This window comes from Xylocopa sonorina, chromosome 5 (genome assembly GCF_050948175.1).
Source record: "Xylocopa sonorina isolate GNS202 chromosome 5, iyXylSono1_principal, whole genome shotgun sequence".
Classification (NCBI taxonomy): domain Eukaryota; kingdom Metazoa; phylum Arthropoda; class Insecta; order Hymenoptera; family Apidae; genus Xylocopa; species Xylocopa sonorina.
In genome coordinates, this window is record NC_135197.1 from 11,729,030 (window position 1) to 11,749,375 (window position 20,346).

The 20,346-nt window shown below is 48.9% G+C and overlaps 1 protein-coding gene across 1 annotated transcript in view; it reads right to left on the reverse strand.

Annotated features, from left to right (window-relative positions):
• Oct-tyrr (Octopamine-Tyramine receptor) overlaps positions 1-18,675 on the reverse strand; it is a 44,541-nt gene extending 25,866 nt beyond the window's left edge. Inside the window, exon 1 of the mRNA XM_076895597.1 lies at positions 18,611-18,675. The gene's annotated coding sequence lies outside the window, so the exon portion shown is untranslated. The remainder of the gene's footprint in view (positions 1-18,610) is intronic.
• Positions 18,676-20,346: the final 1,671 nt, after the last annotated feature.

Below are 20,346 nucleotides of genomic sequence, written 5' to 3' on the forward strand. Positions count from 1 at the left end.
CAGCGCATCGTGAACATAATGGACCGTAGCGGCCGCAGCGCTGATCAAAACCGCGGCGCACCCTTACCAGAGGGTGGCCCGGCTCTGTCCTTGGGGCTTGGCTCGAGCCTCGTCAACGGTGCAACTCGAATTACCTGTCGAGCGTCGCTACTGAAAAAAGAGCCGAACAGACACGTTCGAATTCAGTAGAACGAGCAAACGACCAGGCAAACTCGGGAATTAAATTAACTTTCTGTCCGGGGGTGGAAACTCCGTTAAACGTCCCCCTCGCTCTGTCTGTCTGTCTGTCTGCTTCTCTCTCTCTCTCTCTCTCTCTCTCTCTCTCTTTTTCCCCCCATACTCTCTCGCGGATTAACGTGTACGGTGTAAACGTTTTCATTGGCACCGGAAAGGTTGACTGCAGAGAAACGCTGGCAGCGACACGATAAAGCTATTAGGCGACGCGATGTCACTCTTACAAACCGTCTCTGATCCATTTAAACCGGCCCATATTTGTCGCGAGATGCAAAACGCAGCAGCCGCACCGCTTCCTTCCGGAATTCAATGGAGCATCGCGACGAGTGCCCCGCGATAACGCCGGGTTAATACGCTGGAAGCGACGACGAGCTGAGCGGGGACGAACCAGGACAAATTCGAGTGTAGACTGGGGCCGAGCATTCACGGGGGCGAAACACGGATCGCAATCGCGCCTGCGAGGCACTCCGGAGCCTCCTCAAGGCGCGGATATTGGAGCCAGCCGAGCGAACCACGGTCGAGAAATCCATTTGACGATTTTAAAGCCGGAGGGGTTCGCGTGCGAGCATCTAACTCGCGCCGATACCCTGTGTAATTCCCCGTGAACGGGTTACAATAACGATTACAATAGCGACTCTTGGAACGACACGTCTCAACGCCTCTAAAAACGGTCCTTCTCTCTCTCTTTCTCTCTGTCGAACGTGTATCTCTCTATATTCTCGAATCTTTTCACGCGGACCAATTTCGCGTCGACAAGTACGGTAATTAACGATTCCCCGCTATTCCTGTATCAGTGATAGTTCCCAAGGTATTCGATTAGCACGCGCTCAACTAGAAGTGCAGTGAACTCTGGTCTCCCGTATAATTACCTCGAATAATCACAATTTTCGCGTCGGGTACGTACGGGTTGGTAACAATGCGATTGTAGTTCCGTTTTCAGCGCTGGGTACGATAACTCTCGACTCGAGCTATGCCAGGGGAAATCGCAAACAACAGCAACGATAAATTCGCCTGGAAAAGCAGCAAATTGACGCCTGGTTTATGTTCGCACTGGTCAAGAACTGGTGAAAGGGATCGTAATGCAGAATTTAATTGATGGTTCGAGCTATGCGGTAATTTCTGGCTGGATAATCGAGGGTTCAACGTTTTCTGACTCTTTGGAATCGACCATCGAAGCATCAGAGCCACGATTTCAGGCATGTTGATCACGATTCGCGAAGAAGAGGGTGGACAGAGGGTAGCCAAAGGAGACCATGTGCAGGATGTATTTAAGCCATACCGGCCATTGGTTGCTGGTGTGTTACTGGCAAACTTCCACCGGAAAATGAAATTCTCGTCTCAGGAGCCGTCGATATTGGGCGCGAACTGGCTTTAATGGGAAGCAGTGGACGCTGAAAACGAGTGTTGCAGCTGCCACTTGTTCGACCCGTCTCCAGGCAATTCGATCAAACATGCCTTGACTTTCGCGTGGCAACTGGCTGACTTCCACGTTAATGATTCTATTCATTTCCGATTCGATGCACACGTACGTGCGATCCACATTCGACGCGTTTAAATAACTCGAAAGGCTGAATCGATCACTTCCGTCGGGCACGTAGATACTCTACCCCCGTGTAGGTTAAAATTCGCGGAGCGGGGCGTGTTCGGTTCAGTGGAAGAGGATCGAACAGAAATCTGAAATTCTATAACGTTCGAGAGGAGAGGGAAGAAACGCGTCGCCGTGGTAAATGAAAACGCGACGAAGGCGACGTCGGAGGAAGGCAGACGGAGCGTCGCCTCGGAAATAAGAGCGGGGTAACGGCGGGGGCGAACACCGCATTTATTATTTACACGGTAAAACGGGTGAACGCAGAAACTAGCTAAGACGTCCATTTACGATTCCACCAGGCACGACCCCTCCCTTTTTTTCTGCTCCCCTTCTAACGGGACGAGTTTCCATCGTGCAGAGCGAAAGCTCGAAGTCACCATCGACAGACCGGGTCGCGGGGAGATAGAAAGCAGTGCTGGGAGAAAAGATTGTCGAGGGATAGGAGAATGAAACTTCCAACTACGAAGGGAATTCCGTCGCGGGATTTCGTTAAAGGAGTTTACACGTGGAAACCACTGCAAACAAGGAGACCACTTGCTCTGTTCCTCACTCTACATGAACGTCCTCGCACGTGTGCCCCTCGACACGTATGACGTACAATTTGGTATTACAATTTAATTTCATTTAATTCAACCGTTCACCCCTTCGTCGAAGGAGCGACGTAACACGCGAGGAGGGGATACACGATGTTCGCGTGACTTTTAAGAGGGTACCGTGTATCGTTGGAAAGATGGGAACGGAAAATGATTGATCAGACAGTGTAAAGAAGATACTGTCATTGTACAAGATAGATATTGCCATCGAAGAGCTCTGCCGCTACCTTAGCCGGGCTAAGTACAGCCGGTGTTTGCCATTCAAAGTCCCAGAAGCGCGCAATCGTCCCTCGCGGGGGCGCAGCCCGCGACTCTCTCGGGTCTCGTTCCTCGAGCATATATTTACTCGCGACTGTATAGACGCGCGTCAGATATCGGCGGATACCGATGCACTTTTACCGAGAGCACCGCCAAAATCCGGCTCGACACGAGCAGGCGAGCGTGTCCTCAAATATTTTCATTGAAAAATAACGTCGAAAGTACAGCGAGCTCGGTCTGTGTACAGGAACCCGAAACGCGACCATTTCTTCCCCGGTCGATCAATTTATTTGCCTCGATGATACGGGGAATCAATCTTGCTGCATACGATATTTCATAGAGATTTATTTCGTTGTTTTTCCCCCAACGAAACGGCCAGCAGGTCCCGATCGTTGGAAATGTAAATAAGGAACGTGATTTATGGAAGACTGTAGACAGCGAGTAACGCGCATCCGTTCGAATGGGTGTATCGAACGGATTAACGTGATTGTTCAGAACTCCTGATCGTTTAGACAATGAAATATTAACTCAGAAAGAGAGAGAGAGAGGAAGAAACGTTCTCCCCTACGAACGCTTCGAAACGCTCTCGTCAGAATTGCTATTCGTTGCCATTTTATATCAATGAACCGTCAAGATCTAATGCGGTCATATTTTCACCTCGCAACCCTTTCTATTCTTCCCCACGCGTATGATGAATAAACGAAGGGACGAACGAACGAGGGGAAAGCAGAGTGGATCGTCGTTGACTCCACGGCAGATTCTTTTCCATTCTGCTCCTCGGCTGTCGAAGCTCGCGGAGGGAGCCCCGGATACGCCGCGAAGCTGTCGATACAATTTCTCAGTCTAACAGCGCAATTTTTCGTACGATCGAGCATACACCTAAAGAAAACAGACGGCACCCGGGCGACTATACTCGTATTCCTTCGATGGGGCCCGGACAAACGGTCTCGAGACTGAATATTGCAAGTATATGAATTTCCCCATCGTGTTTCCGTATGACGTAGACTCGTTTAAAGTGGCAAGTGATCCTAATGCTCCTGGACGAAGATACATGTGGTTGTGTATACTTTGCGCGTGGCTCGTATTCATGAAATGAGGCAGCAGTGTATGTTTCTCGCAAAGAGGCATCATTATCGTCGTTACGAAACGCCGTTTACGAGCCACCGGGGAGAATGAAAAATTACTTTTTAAAAGGCAACGAGGAAGTGCATGTATCCGCGGGAAGGAAACAAAAATTAATACTTTTATCAGACGCACGGCTTAATTAATTATACACACGTACGATCCGACCACTTACGGTGTGTACATTTGAAAAATACTCCCGCGTAATACGTATCTTTCACCAGCAGTAGCGTGCTTCGGAAAAAAGGTATCGTGTTGTCTGGTAAAATTTCGAGGATCGAATAAATTGTTGATAAACGAACCGCTGAGGGGAGTAATACTGCCAAGTCGGACCTGAAAATAGGTCGAAAGGTAGAGGATGAATATTCTCCGACGAGATGGAAAGCTTTGTGTTTAAAAAATTGCGAGAACTCGCAAAAGCGAGCCACATCAAAGTAGCCTTTTAATGGAATTAAGGTTCGCTTAGTCTCATCGGATGATAATTTGAACAACCGAACGCGAGGTTGCGATGTACTTGCCTGTTGACCATTAACCTTTGGCTAAACGCTTGCTGCTACTTACGACGACGAGCTACCGTCAGTGGCGTGCAACCCAATGGGAATTTTCGATAGGCTATCATAGAAGTATCCATTTGCAGTATAAACGAACGGTAACTCGAAACGACAGACTCGAAATACGGTACTATTCGTCATCCGACAGACCGCGGCGCTGCGCCTTCGGTACGGCTGACATTGACGATCCATTACTACTTGCGGCTGACAAATCCTCCGCGCCGCAGCGTGACTACTTAACGTCCGATACGCGTCCCGTTCCTCCGTAATTGACTGTAATTACTCAATTTCAACTGCTAAACCAATCGATCAACGATGCTGTCGGAGCGCCGCGCACCATTTCCAGTGATTATACGCACGATGGAAAATAAAACGAGGCGTCCGACTGTGTTTCCACGGCTAAACGATATCTAACGCAAATAGAAATTGAAAAGGAACGTTTACCAAAACACTTAGCGGTGCTGTTCCCGCTGGAATGCTCGTAATACACGTATTATCGGTCGCCACTTATCGCGCGAACCGCCATGTCACGACAGCGCCATTGATAGGAGCCACTTGGTTATCTGATAATGGATCCAGATAAAACCAGCGCTCTATTGTCTTAAAAATGTATGCTCGTCGCCTGGTTTACATGTTGCTACGCGATTTCTTCTCGATCGAGCGACTATAGATCGCGAAACGAGAGGGTGGAGTCGATCGAGGTGAACGGGGAACGTAGTCGATCAATCTCTTCCACATAGAAAACACGTGTCGCGTGTACGATTGTAGGTAATTCATCGGTTTCCTGACGGAAGAAAGAACTCCTCGATGGTGTGTATTCCGGCATATGCGAATTAATCGTCGATCGAGTGAGATCAATTCGCACCCCTCACGATTTCGAACGTTCGATTCGTCGAACAACTTTTCCCATTCACTCGCACACCAGGTGTAAATTGGATATTTAATCGCGCTCGACTGAAGTGCATTTAACGTAAGAAACTACCAACTCTGTTCCTGCGAGCGAAACGTGGTAACCCGCGTTTCCGCCATTCCACCGTGGATTATATATTACCGCTGCCATTTAACATCCGGCCCAACAGTACCATTGAAAAATGGCTCGCGAATGAACCGCCAAAGACTCCAAGCAAATCCGCAACGCACCCCTCCGACTCCGCCGGAAGTTAATCTTTCGCGAGGCGCTGCGCACTTTCCATTCGCGAACTTCCAAAGCCATTTCGTACCATCTTCGTCGATCGACTCGATTCAACTGTGATTTAAACAATAACCTCGTTTCGTGACGAAGGTAACTCTCGTAAATTAATATATTTCCAAGAGGCATGGGAAGAACGAACGCGAGACCGGAAACGCAATCACGCGGCGCTTTGAAACGTATCCGTTCCGACGCGATGCATTTCAGTAATTGAAATAATAATTTCAGTAATGAGCCGCATTCTTGAGAGGCGTCCCATCGGTTACGCCGTTCGTTATCCGTGAATTTTTCCGATGCCCTCGTTAGCGCGTAATTTGCAGGAATAAAATTCCGTTTTTACATCCTCGAACCTCTTTTGTCCGGCAGGATTCGTCTTAAAATTCCTCGAACCTCTTCTCCTTGTGAATTTCTCGGTCTCGAAGCTCGATTCCGTAAACGGTCGCTAATTCGACGAACGGAGAGGAAGAAAGTTAGGCAAAACGACGATAGAACGGGCACGGAAACAAAGGGGGTGGCCGTTTCGAAAAACGAGGACGCAATCGACGAAACGGTCGCGGATCCTCGTTTCGATACAAGTCGCGCAGTTACACGGCGTTTCGACTTTATCGCTTTTATGGAGAGCGCTGGTACCAGGCGAAGCCAGCGTCGACTGAAACCGCACTCTTCTCTACCTCTGTCCGCGCGTATCATCCATTTTTACAGCCGCTGGAAAATGGACACGGTCGTTCTACTCTCTCTCCCTTGCATGGCCATAAAGCGGGACGCACTTCGACGAATGAGCAACGCACCGCGCAAAGATAAAAGTTCATAATTTCGCAGATAAAACGAAGCTGTTTTATCTTGTAAACAAACTTCTCGGTCCCCCGGCTAATTGACCACGTTCAGCGCCACGGCGGAGTAGAAAAGTTCCGTCGGGCAAATGGACACGTTCTTTGTATAAATGATAAAGTAAAGCGGGCAAAAGGCGGAAGTGAAGGGAATTCGAGAGACTGGTTGGCAACTTTATACTTTCCCAACGGAGAGGATACGTTCCAGTGTTACTGGAATAATTTTCCTGAATCTTCCAGAATCCGATTTAAAATATCAAATTGTTACGTTAAAAGTCTGTGTCGCGAAAGAAGGTCAATGCATGCAGTGACTTCAATATCGAACATTTTTGAAAAATTCTCTCGACGGACTTGAGGAATCGCTACTGGCAGAGGGAACGAAAAAAATGCAATTTTGTACGTCCAATTCGGACGAGTGTCCTCTTGGCGCGTATCGAAATCATTCCGACTCGATATCGTTTTAGTCACGGAGGGCTTCGTCCAAATAATTGAACCTTTTTACGAGCACGAGCCCCGCTCTTGCTGGCGCGCAATAAGCCCGCGCGGTGGTACCACGAAGAAAAAGTAAAAGTTTCCGGCCCTTTGTAGGGCAAACAATGTTGCGCGAAGACAATTTAATTTACAGCCAAGGAACAGAAGCCGACGAATTCCCGGCCATTCCCATTTCAACGAGAACTCGACTCGCCGGTCCCGTCGTAGAGCGCAACTGGCGAGCAGGATGATATTTAGGGAAAGAAAACGTGCAAAAGAAAGAAAGGCCAGGGGCAGTGTTCGGGGGTTCTCGTTTAAAACGACGCCTACTCGACGGAACTCGGCGTTTATCACCGTTTCACCGAGACGAGCGGAATAATTAATTTCTGCACCATTAATTTTACAAAGTATCCGCGTAATCTCACGCGCACGCGAGCTATTTCGTATTCCATAATTCTACGCGGCGGAAAGTATTTCATAATAGCTGGCGTGGAAGTGCGCCGTGAAAATCAGCTGTTCAACGGCGCGCCAACGCGCGTTTAATATTATCCATGATTACTCAACAGGATTGCAACAACCAATCAGAGCTGTCGATAAAGGAATAAACGATAGAAACGATGCCAGTAGAGATTCGAATAGATGCTTGGTGACGATTGTCTGTTAACGCATTCTATATGGAGTCGAAGGTGGATCGCTCGGTACCATTCAACCCTGGCAAGATTTATGATTGATCTTATTGCTCGAACGATAGAGACAGCGAGCAATAACGCACACTGTATTACTCTAAAGGCAAGAATACTGACGCTACAGAATTTTGTCCATCGTCTCAGAATAATTGATTGCAAATGAAAATATCTGATTAAGTTTTCTACGTTCGTTTCTGAGGCGCGAACGGCAAAGAAAGCCACTTCGAAATAAGGTTAAACTGATAACCGTGGAAACGTGGCGGGGTTGTCTGCGAGAACGTCTTCGAACGGGAGGAGGCGATCTCAAAAGGACTCGTGTCACGGATACGCGAGCAAGCGTTCCTCGTTCCCCGACGCTCTCTAATTACATAAAAGGCCTTTGGACATCGTCGAGCTACCGACGTCTCCAGGCTCAAGTTCAAAGCGACGATTTACAAACAACCGTTGCTGGAGGGGTTGTGCAGGCGTGATTTAACTTTGACTCGCCAGGTGTAAGGAAAGGGTGGTGCCGGCTCGCGTGTTCCGGGTGTTTCGAAAATAAGAACGCCCGCGGTGCTCGAACGGCTCGAGTGTATTTCAAAGTTGAAACGAGTCGCGGATGCTCCTTCCTCGTCTCCGTAATGAAACGGCGAGATTCCCCGCGACACGGTTACGAAACGAGCTATTCAAATTCGAGGCGCGCGCTCACGCTACGTTCCGTGGCTTTTCTGAACGAAGATCATTCGCTCGAACGCTGACTAAATACTCGCGCAAGTGTTTCAAATATTTTACGTTCAGAGATGGCTCCCACCCTGACTCGGCGATTCACGTCTACAAGCGTCCACCTTTGCACGCGATTCAATTATACCTGAACAGCGAACAATCGTGCATCCGTTCTCCACTGTTCGAGGCACGAAAGTAGCTGGCGAACACGGAATCGCGGTTAATTCGAACTCGATAAGTACGCGTGGGAACGCGTTGCGTGAACCTCGAAGGCGAAACGTGGGAGAAAATGAAGGTGAAAGGGCTGGTCCCAGGGCTAGCAAGTGTTTGGCCGTCGTGAACTCAGCTCCGACTTCGCGTCTAATGAATGAAATTCACGTAGGCGCACAAACGAACCGGTAAAGCGAAAGTTAAACAACGAGGACACGCGGACACATGGCCGCGTGCACGTGCGCTGATCGGATTAGAGCGGCGAGTTATTATAGGGAAAGTTCGATATTTAAGTTAACGGCGAGTTCGCCCGTCTAATGGTATCGAGGAATTTCTCGGAGAATTCAGCGAGCGATGTCGTTCTAATCTCGCGAACGGATCCCCGCTTAATCTCGAACCGTCGCGGCGTTGAGGTTCGAGGGTGCGTTGCCAAGAAAGTAAGGGGATGCCGCGCGATTTCCTCGCGAGGTAACCCGCGCGAACGACAGGCGGATCAAGCCGGGACAGCCGCGATGCGCGTGACAGTTAACCGTGCTCGACAACTCGGATACAATGCGGAAAACCGTTGCGACGCGAACTTTCCCGGGCAAATTAATGTTTCCTTAACACACGCCAAGTAAACTCCGCCTGGCCGCTGTTAGACAAACATCGCGAACGCTGCCAGCTACCACGACGGGACCAACTTTTTCTGGGACTCTCGCTTCAACGGGTACATTGTCGAAGGTTGTCGCGTCGACGTATCAACTCGCGGATTAAACTTTCGAATCTCCAAATTCGAGTCTGAAACGTTTCGAGGTACGGATTGAGATTCGTTCCATTCTGTTCCGTTTCGCGAGCTAATTGGTTGGACTGATCGACAGAATACGTGGAAGAGGTCTATGAAATTACTAATAATCGATAGGCGGTCGTTCGTCTTCGAATCGTCGTGGAAATCTGAGGTGCACGAGGCGCTCGTGAGGATCAGTTTCAGCGTCTTTCCATTATCGCGGGCATCGGCAAAGTATACTTTGGGCATATTTGGGGGATTCGATATCTCGATACAGATTGAATATCGCGATTCATTTCCGACCGATTAAGCACTTACGGAAATGGAACGCGATTGGTATTCGGCTCCCGGCCTCCCCTACAGGCTAAATTCGCGATTAAGAACGGCTTTCGCGTCAATAACGAGAGCACCGAGCGTGACATTTTCTCCCACCGTGTCCCGAGATAATGCCAAATCGAGTGTGTGTCCGCAACATTTTCGGTCCAGCCTCTGCAGCCTTTTCTTCGCCTGGTACCATCGATTTTTCACCGGATTTTACGCGATACCCGCGCGACCAATTTTCCCTGGTATTAGCATAACCCCGTGCGTAAACTGCGTGGCTTCCTCTTATGAAACGCGGCTGCCTCGCAAAAGGAGCATGTCCGAGAATAGCTAATTCTAGACTTTACTAGTTGGCGTAAAATTTTCGCAAATCCGGGAATTTAAAAAAAGCTGTAAAACGTACCCGTAAAATGTAATTCAATTAACGCGTTTCGTCGCTTCCTCGTTCTTCGGATTACGATCCGTTTTCGCGTAGTAATTATTCAAAATACCAGCGGAAATTCATTACCAATTTCATGTAAAGCAAAATCAGAGAATTATACATGTTTCGCTACATAATTCAGGTCGAAATCCCCGTTGGGAATCGACGATGGTAAATACAGATTGCATAATGCAGGACGATATAAGAAAACGCAAGAAAAGATGATAGTAAACTCGCGAGTACAGTGTGCAGTTAAACGCAGCCCGGTAAGCTTCGGAAAATCCTTCTAACCCAGATATTTACGGTGCACAAAAATTGTATTCCGCTGCGTCCGAAACTGGTTGTTCTCCGGCATGCACATTTCACCGGAAACGTCTCGCGGGACCGCGAATCCCACGACTTTAAAACGCGTCTCACGAGCACAAAGAACGCTGTCACGTTTTCGTGAAAGTTATCAAATGATACCGTGCTCGAACCTGTCCCTGTTTGGTACACGCGATACGTGTGTCCCGGTTGTAATACCGATGTCACCAACAATTTATGGGGCGGTGCCACGAAAATTTCTACCTCCCAGAAGAGTTCGCGTTACGTGGATACACACGCGTCCGTATTCCTCGAGGTTGCGGGACGTGCGCGACCGTACTCGCTGAACATCTGGTCGTGTGAGAGAGGGTCGAAGGGTTCGCGTGATCGCGGGGGTGGTAGGCCAGGGTGCGGCTGAGGCGAAGCTTCTTCTTGGCTTGGATCGAAAGGGTAAAAAATGTTTCGAGGCTAGCGGTCACGGTGAGACAGCTGTCGCGACGCAAGCGATTTTTCACGCGTCGTGTGATTACAATGGGCGACATGCTTCCAGCCAATCGACCGACATCGGTGCGCGCCGGAAGCCTGGTGCCTGGCAAGGCCGAGAAGCGCGTTCGGTGCAGCTGAGCACATGTTCCGCTCCCGTTTGCATAAATTCCACGGGAAATATCCCTTGCTCGCTGGCTGAGTGGAAAAAGTGTTTAATGAAAATTCGACCGGCACTCCGCACGATCTCGTCCAAGGAAAAATGAAGGAGAACGTGCACGAGCGGGAAGTATGACGCTGCACGATCGTCGATCGTGCCCAGATCTCTGCCACCCACATCGAGGACCAACTCGGTCAACTCCATGAAAGTTAATCGTTTAGTCTCTTTAAAGTTAAACGCTGATCTCGCGCTGAGCTTCAGCGGGAGATTTACAGCGGGTGGAGTTGAAAGAAGAGAACGTTGCCACGTGAAATTGGGAGGACCGTCTGCGGGTACGATTATAAAAAATGCGCACGGAGAAACTGAGACAGAAGGGAACCGAGCAACCGCAGCAGAGCGCGCGTACGCGTTTAAATTAAAAGAAACCAACCTCGAAACGAGACACGAGCGGCTTTCCCTGCGCCTCGTCCACAATGCGCTCGCACTCTAATTAATCATTTCACGTGCGCTTTCGTCACGCTCGATTGAAACTGCAAAGCGTCTGGATTATCGTCGCAGAACGAGTGGTGGAATCTCGCGTGCGGGGGCGGCGTTTCATTTACGATCGTTTTATCGAGAGAGAGAAAAAGCGCACGGGAGCTAAGAAGGAGGAAAATCAAGAGAGGAAAACGAAGGGAACATCCGGTGAACGGCCGCTTTCGATCGAGCTTCAACATCATGGAGATTCATCAATGTCGAAATCCACTCGGTGAAAATTAAGATCAATCTGAAAGCGTGAAACCCTCTCTGAGACGGTTTCCAACACTTTCCTCAGCCACGGCCTTTCATAAGAAAGTTTCAAGAATGAACTCGCTCCTCGTCGGATAGCGGAACGAATTCAAATATCATTGTCATTAATTAGGAATGCGAATAGACACAAAATGGTACTTTAATAATTGCGTCCGAGTTTCATTTCGCACAAATGATTTTTCTGCAGCTATGGTTGCTTGACTCTAATGAAAAGCATTCATTCGGAAGCTTCGCTTCACCGGGATCATAAACAATCGGCCAACAAACTGGCTGCGAACCACGCTCAAACAATGCATAATCATCATAACAGAAAATGCACAAAAGCTCAGCTTATGAATACCTAAAAACCATATTCATAACGAACCGCGTGGACCCAGCGGACAATATGTTCACCTAATTATCTTGTTAAATTCGTAAATATTGAGACAACAACACGGGTGACATTTATTAACCATTGACATTTTACGCGTTCGTGCTCGTCCACTGTGCGCAGCAAGTAAAACTTTTCAATGAATGAATCGTTTAGTCGACTAGCGAATAATAGCGGCTGTGTACAGTGCTGTTAATTAGCTAGCCAAGCATTTACTTAGTTGCAGATTTGTCCGAGTCAAAAGCTCGGAGGGAGTTTAAAAATTCGTCTGACGAACGTTTATTTCGCGGGTTAAAAACAAACGAGAGGAGCCAAAACGCCGGTCGCAGCGCTTTTTTCTCCGCCAAAGGAAGGGCTGTAAATCGTCGGAGCGCGCGCGAAAAAAAAAAGAAATTAATGCACCGTTTCGTTTTCGGGAGTAAATTTTTCCCCTTAACCGTGTAATCACGCGTTTCACTTTTATGGCTTGTCCACCGCGGAGAGCATTAGGCGTGAACGCACTATTAACTCTGTAATTGCCTGCCATTACGTGAAATTTATGCGACCGCTTGTTGAATTAGGGGGTGGGCAACGGGGGTACGGTTGGACAGGTTGCGTCGACCGCCATTTGCATATCCGACACGACCAATCGGAAAGAATACCGCGGCTACCTTCCACGGCTTCGACGTTACAAAGACGAGACAGGAACGAAACCTCGACCATTAATCTGTCTTTACAAACAGCGGTATCGGAAATGCTGTCGTTGTTGAAAAGGAACTCGCGAGGGTGGTTTCATCAGGGCGCTTGGAAGTACAAATTGTCGGCTAGTCCTTTTCATTTATAAACCGGGAAAATGTCAGCCGAATTTATATACATGTACACGCTGCCATCGATAGTTTGGTAAATCATTGCCATTCTGCTTATACCTTTGACTTTTCGGTACGGATCCGCAACGAATTCAAGAGGCTATTAAAAGTCAAGACTCGCCAATCACTGGCGAGACGGAACGAAGATCGTTACTAAATCGACGGTAGGCACGTGCAAACGCAAACCGCGCGTAAATCGAGAATTCCGATTTTATTCGAATAAACACCAGCAATTAATCGCCGAGTTTGTTCACGTTTCACGCTGCATTAACCGCAGATCTTGGTGCCCTATCGTATACTATAAATACGATAATCATTTTCTTGTTAATTCCCTCGAGTCTCCCTTTGAGCCATTTTATATGCTTCATTAAGTGAACTTTGCGACAATTCAAATAATACAAAGCGGCTTTAAAAGTAAGTCGGGACAAGAGGGAAAATCGCGTTGCCTGCTCTTGGACAAGCGATACAATTTAACTGCGCTGACGGATAAAAGCAGAGCAAGTGATGGGCGAATGGATGAACATACCGACTCCATTCATCGGCAAATATTTACGTTAGCTTTGCCTCAATAAACTAGACGATTGCTGCGTAACGAGGGAAAGATGTTAATTCCGATTCGTCCGTTGAAACTTCTCCACCCTCTAACGACGTTCGTACCCCGTGATGCGCTTTTGTCCGCGGAACAACGCGGTAATTTCGCGATGCTTACAGCTTCTGTAATTCGTGTTTATTTGACACTATTTGCATGGTATGCAGGGGAGGGGGGTCGGCTGAATGAAAATCAATGATACGGAAGTGGTTGACGCTCAAGTACAATCGACGATCTAACAACGGCCGATGAGACACTCGAGTTGCCACTTACCTTATTAAAGCTATTTTAACTGGCGCAAAACACGACACTATTTACGTCGTTATTTCTCGGCAAGTTTAACAGAGCGCGACTCGTTACGTAAATAAGGGCGGATACCCGTGCGACAAACGCTCGCGACTCTCACGACCCCGTTAATTGATAAAAATTTTATATTCACTCGCGATTAAGTTAGAGTTTAACCGCTCGCTTTGCTGCGCCTACAGGGGAGGGGAAGAAACGAGCTTCGCATTTAACTAAATCTCTCGACACCGTTTATGCACTTACGGTGAATACGACCTCGCGATGAAGGGAGAAACGACAAACGAAAAAAAAAAGAAAAAAAAGGAAAAGAAAAGAATCATCGCCGTAGAAAAATTTAATATCGCGGCCAGGCCAGTCGAGGGTGCGTCTTCGCTTGAACATTTCCCCCGGATGAGCTGGGTTAAACGAACTAAACACCCGAACAGTGAGCACGATGAGCAGAGTGCGTGCCAGGCTACTCTGTTCACCCCTGTTCGCCGTCTGTGCGTCAAAGCAAACGTACGATCGACGGTTCGCGCTCGATGTGGTTGTCTTTTAGTTGCCCATTTATCTAATGGTACGAACGAAAAGTAACCCATGCGGTAAGGTAATTGTACTGCAGTCGATACCGTCTTTTTTCCACGCTATTCGTATCGAAGCTTAACGTTTCTCTGAGAATTATTTCACGAATTCAAGTCCGACAAGTAGTAACACAGACGACACGCATATCACTGGCCATTGCAGTAGAATATTATCTAGATGGAAAATGAATTTTTGCCCGACGTTTTAAACCGCAAGCTGGTCAACTTAACCATCTATAATTTCCATGCAATTTCCGTTAACATATCCAACCCCTCGTACCGCACGAACAAATCGGGGCGCACTCGATGCTCATTCGAAGCGAATGCTCGAGTAGAACCTAACTCGAAGAGAGGGGTCGAGCTTAAAGAACGGTCGAGCAAAAACTGAGCCGCGTGGAGGACAGAATTTTTACCCGGTTCGCGTGTCGTCCGCGACGTTGCGCAAGCACGCCGATATAAACCAAGATTTAGTGCTCGTTCCTGCCGTGCCTCGTAACGGACCCGTCCGACGTGTTTATCTCTAGCTCGACTGTCCACGAATAATAGAAGCAAAATGAGAATTCGAGGCGAATTACGATGGTATCGATCAAAACGCACAGAGTCCCCGGTATTCATCTCGCGCGCCGCTAGCCCTCTTTTCCATGGAGGCGCGCGGCGATTTTTAAAGAATCGCCCCGGCTCGAGCGATATTTACGCGTCGTCCAGGCGGGCTGCTCCTACACGATCGGTTATTTATAAAGCCATTCACGATAATCAATAACCTATGCCGTTCTATCCCCCTGCACGGCGAAAATTCACCAACACCTCGGAACACTTGTGCGAAACCTTCCCTCGGACGAGAGGCGAGGGGACGCGCACGACGGGAAAGAGAGAACAGACCTTTTCGGAGTAACGAATATTTATCGAGGCCTGACGACGCGCGCGATCCGTGAACGCGATATAAAACGCGAGGAATTCATCCTGTGGATCTATTGAAAATTTCACGTCACTGCGAAATACGCTCGCCATCGGTCCGTTTAAATAACGCCAGGGGATATGTTTATTGAATAACCTCAAGGATAACCGGGGCCGCGGTGATTTAAAGGTGGCCGCGCTGATTGCGAGCCACCGTTCGAACCGATTTAATCCTCGACGCGTTATAGTCTGGGAAACAATCAAGGAGCGGTAATATTTCCGAGGTGTTGAATCGGCGATGAACGCCGCTCGTCCAACGCAACGACGTTCAAACGAGCAGTATGAGAGACGCGATGTCTTGCGTTTCATCGAACATCTTCCGCTACAGTAGTTTTTCCACCGATACAGCGGCCTTCTTCTGGCTCGCGTGGCGAAATTCAGAGTACGTGCAAGCGCGCAAACCAGCCAGGAAAAGTTTCGTATCGGTTGAAAACTCTATTTTCCTCTCCCTCTCTCCATCTCTCTCACTCTCTCCTTTCCTCGTTCCCTTTTACTCCCTTTTCACTAACGATGCAACGCCGCGACGCGAAGTGCTGAACTTTGTTTCATACGCGCGGCCGGAATACAACCCCCCCGCGACCGGCCAACCGAAAAGTACCTCCTCTTTCTGTGCCATTAATCCGGCCGCGTGGCATAAAGGCCGTGCACGAGTGACACGCAAGAATAGCTACAAGAATCCTCCTAACGAGACAAGACGGGACGAGCATTATTTCCTGTCAGCGAAAAATATTCCAGCCCGTAACAATGAAATATCTATACCGTGCCGCGCCGCGTCCGAGATACCCGCGCGCGTCTATATCACACCGGTAAAGCGTAACGAAGCGAAAAAGGAACACGGCAAGATGTTACTCCTTTATCCCTACCAGCTTCCACCAGTTCTTTTTTTCACCGATTTCATTCTTTCCACGACGTGTTCGTTTGTTCTTCTTCCTCTCTCTCTCTCTCTCTCCCGTTCCTATCGTGGCCCTGTGAAAAGATCGTCGCCTGAAAACGACCACCCGTCGCGATAATGGAATTTGATAGTTTGACGCTCAAGTGTCGAGCGACTTGGCGCAAACTCGCGACTCGAAATCGCTCTTCGCGATGCTGCGTAAAGAAAAAAAAACGAGCAACTCGAACGAGCGTCGCGGTCGTTCGTTCCCTTCCTGTAACGCCGAGTCATCCTCCTCGACAATGATGACCTCTCAAACTGCACCCCAACGTCGCCCCGTTATTCTATATATCCTTTTTTATCGCGACGTTACTTTCGCCGGGATGCTCCTCCATTACTATTTTTCCACGCGCTCTGTTTACGCGGCTGAATCGCGAGGGGACACGGAAGGAACGGGTGTTTCATCGCGTCGATACTTGCTGAATATGGAGTAGCACGAGAGTCCCGCGGAATTAAATCGTGCCTGGCTAAGGAACTTTTTGAGCACTTCGCGACGATCCGATTGATCGGCTCCGAGGGAACCGTACCGTGAAAGCCTACCAACGGCTGGTCCATGCTTAACTACATTAACTACCCGAATTAATTTCGTTCGCTTCTTTTCGACGACCCTTCTGATCTATAAGAATAAAGAGCGTTCGCTCGGTAGAAAAGTTACGCGGTCAATCGAAGGAAAAAAAGCCAATACTTTTAATCGATCGGGTAAATACTTCAACTTCTCGACGGTGAGTTCTGTTCTGTTCCCCTCGTTTTCTACTAATTTAACTTTCCACCTGAGTCGAGAGCGTCGAACATAAACCGCTGGAACGCAAACTGGCTCCATTGGGGACAGCAACATTTTCCGTCAATAATTGCGGCTATTCTCAGGGAAACTCGAGGGAAATATTTCGGTGAAACGGTATGCGTGTTACACCTGAACGTATGCACGTAATACACGTGCACGGTGTACACTTAAGTTTCGTTCGCATGGTTAGGCGATCGTTAATTAGCACGGCTCCTTTCGAAACAGGACCGATAGCCGTGTAGCGTACATTCAAGGAAGGAAACCTTTAAGCCAGGGAAAAAAGATAGGTCCCCACAGGGAAGGCAACGAGCTAAGCCGTCTCTGGCTGAAGCAACACCTTTATCAAAAGCATCCCCCGTACCTCTGAATCCGCTGGAAATCCGTTATACAATCGTTTCGCGCTTCTTTGAACTTGGACGCCTCGTACGCGTACACGTAACACGGCTAGAGGAAACTGTTGCACACAAGACGGTTTTAATCATTTCGCACGTCGTCTCGCGTACATACATAAAATGTCTCTAACGAGACGATGATAAGCAGAGACCGTAAACTGCCTAAGGGTCCACTTCATACTCTCCACCGAAAAGTATCTCACCCCCCTTTGGCGACGACGCGAAAGTCCTCCAAAGACAAATAACACTTCCGTCCACAATGTGGTGTGTGTGCTCCGCCAGAAGCTCTCTCTCTCTCTCTCCATCTATTTCTCTCTCCCTCACCCCGTCGCTGTTTATTTTAATTAAAGATTTAGATATCACGTTTCCAGATCTCGCTGAATCTTGCGTAACGATAAGATGGAAATGCGATAGAAATAGTTGGAAGCGCATTCGATAGGAAATGATGGAATTGCATTACGATCGTCGAAAGTCGGGCAAGAAGAATACAAAAGGACGCTCCTCTTTGAAAAAGGAGGACACCGACTGGAGACGCATCTGGTTCCTACGATAATAATTTCCACCCTCGAGTTCCCTTTCCTTCCCCTTCTTTTTTTATAATTAATCGATAACTGGTCGATGATTGGCTGTAACCCCGTGAAAAATTCCACGGAGTTACGAAGAAGAGGGAGGTGTAGTCACGTTTGAATCGTACTTTCGACGCGCGCTTTCGATCGGTTCGCCAGACAGGGGTAGTAAAAAGGGTATGCACGACAGAGAGAGAGTCGGTAAGCAACAATTCTCACCCAATAAACTTAGCGCTACTCCGATCTCGCGTGCCTCCATTTCGTAGCCACAGGACCGCACCAGATCATAACAAGAAAGTGCAATGAAACTGCGAACAACAAAGGACGGTGGCGAACAACCGACACTCGTAACCACGATGACCGAGCGCGGTTCTGCCTCGAACAGATACACGGAACCGCACGAATCATTAGCGGGCGAACAACTAGGTAGCGGCGGTTCCCACGCGAAACAGATTCATCTCACTCCCATGGGACGTGATCTATCTTGGCCGACGGGCACGTTTCCTCTTCAAGCGAGAGAGAGAGAGCACAACAAGGGCCGCGGCGAAGTCGACGGAACCGTGTAGACCGTGCGGTGGTGCGATGACACGCGGAAAGGAAATGTACCGATGTATATCACGGGAATTATAATGAGTTCTCGCGTACCTGTGATCGGTTGATCGGTGGTGCAGGGCGCGGCGGCATGGTCCCGTCGCAACAAAGCGCCGTTCGACGAGCACTGAGCAGCTATTCTGCGCCAACGGGGTTGCGTCGACGTCGAAAAGACGTGAACGGTCGCCTCTCGCCCCCTCGCGCTTCCCTCCTCCCACCACCCGTACTACCGACGCCACTCTTCAGGGTACTCTCACACGTATCACCCCTTCCCTCCGCCACCCTCCTTGTGTCCCGCGCGCGCACCCCTTCCTCCAGTTCGCTCCTTCTTACTCGCACCGGCCTGCATCCCGTTTCCACTCTTTCCTGCTTCCTCTCGTTGTCTCTCCGGCTCGCTGTTACGTCCTCGAGGCTGCCACCCCCGTGGCACATGCGCGGATTCCTCTGTCCAACAAAATTCTCCTTGTAGAGCTGCCAGAATTGGGAAAAACGGGCCGTGGGAAAAGGAAGAGGCCACAGGGGAGGAGAGAGAAGATCTGGAGGGCGGTGTTTTCTCAAAAACGTATGTTCGCATCCCCCCCCCCCTTCCCCTCCCTCTTTCTCTCTTTCTCTCCCTCTCTCTCTGTACCGTTCCCTCACTCCCATCTTCTTACTTTCTTCCCTGCTTCCTATTCCGCGTCTTCTACTACCCCTTCTTCATTTTCTCTCCTCTCTACCTTTACCATATCGTCGTTCCTCTTTTTTTTTCCTACCGGTCGTTCTCACCGGCACGCGCTTGGTCCACTTCTCTGATCCTCTGTCTCTGTTGTTTCGCGTTTCCACCAAGTATTGTCCGTCTCTCCGTTTTCCAGACGGACGTTTTTTGCCGGCTCGTGTCACGCTCCCGCCGAAGTGCACCTCTCTGAAACGCGTGGTTAAACCACCCTCCTCTGTTCAACTTTAATTCGATGAGTCCTCTGTTTGCTTGCGCTTCTGGCCCCGGCAGGGATTTCCGGAGGCTTTTGTTGGCTGCCGGGGGGTCGCTGAGACCAGAATGCCCCGACGATTCGCTGCGGTCTCGCTGTTTCTCTTTTCTTGTACCCTACCCTCTTTCTTCCTCCTTTTTTTCCCCTCTCCTTCGCCTCTTTGCCTCGCTCGTGCCCACCCCGGTTTAGCCCTTCAACCCCCTTCGCGGTTATACGCGAGCGCGCGCGCTCTCACAGTGGTTATGAAATGTAACTTTCGGCGTGGTTTTCGGCTCACTTCGGAAATCCTAAATAGCGGCGCCCCGTTTCTCTCAGGAACGATCGCGTTCAGGTTTTATCGCTTTGCAAGCGTGTCGCGTTTCGGTAGCATTCGCCGGAACGAACGACGGCACAACGAGGAAACGGCGGAGCCCGTAAGGGAAACGCTTAAATATTCCCTGGGATACCAACGGAATCGTAACGATCTACATTTTTCCGCATCGCATCCCTTTGCTTCAACATATCCCCTCCCGATATCTGCGGTCTCCTTTATCTTGGCCCGTTCCCCGTTGTCCAATTTCCTGTAGCTGATAATAATCCTCCGGCAAGACCCGATTCTAAAAGAAGGAATACATAATTAGAGGGATAGACAACAGCGAACCAGAAGCGTCTGAATGTTAAATGGAACGATATAAAGAAGGGACAGGGAAACCCGGGAGGACGCGCTGTTCACGTTGTTCTTTATTTATCCACTTTCCTTAACGCCATCTTATGAAAATGTTATTATAATCTCCGGCACGCATTTATTTCTGCTATTTCTCTGTTGCAACCGGGAATATTCCGTCC